This window comes from Penaeus monodon, chromosome 29 (genome assembly GCF_015228065.2).
Source record: "Penaeus monodon isolate SGIC_2016 chromosome 29, NSTDA_Pmon_1, whole genome shotgun sequence".
In the NCBI taxonomy this organism is placed as follows: Eukaryota; Metazoa; Arthropoda; class Malacostraca; order Decapoda; family Penaeidae; genus Penaeus; species Penaeus monodon.
The window spans coordinates 37,488,769-37,489,168 of NC_051414.1; the positions used below are offsets into that span (position 1 = coordinate 37,488,769).

General features: G+C 41.8%; 1 pseudogene; it reads left to right on the forward strand.

Moving 5' to 3' along the window:
- Positions 1 to 400, forward strand: part of LOC119592228 — a 10,983-nt pseudogene that overhangs the window by 9,486 nt on the left and 1,097 nt on the right.

The following is a 400-nucleotide window of genomic DNA, read 5'->3' on the forward strand; positions in this document are numbered from 1 at the left end:
GCTCTATATGAAAAAAAACAACAACAGGGAAACTGATATATGTATGTCTCTCTAGGTAGCAAAAATGGCAGACAGTTTAGCAGACATAGAGGAGATTAACCTAATTGAAGAGATCATCGAAAATATAGCGGCGCTGCAGCCTCCTCGAGCGGCCTTAACAGAGAGAAATAATGTGTTCTTGAGTCTCAATGATGAAGATTCGTCGCCAGGTTCAGATTATCGAAGGAGAGTGTGAAGTTCATATTGAACGAGATACATTTTCCTGAATTTCACGACGGCAGAGGTTGTGTTGTCTATGGTTACTGGTGAATATGTGTGATATGTGGTAGATGTTATCTGCTGAGTATATATGCACACATATACCCACTTACTAAACACAACACATGCGGGCGCACGCGCG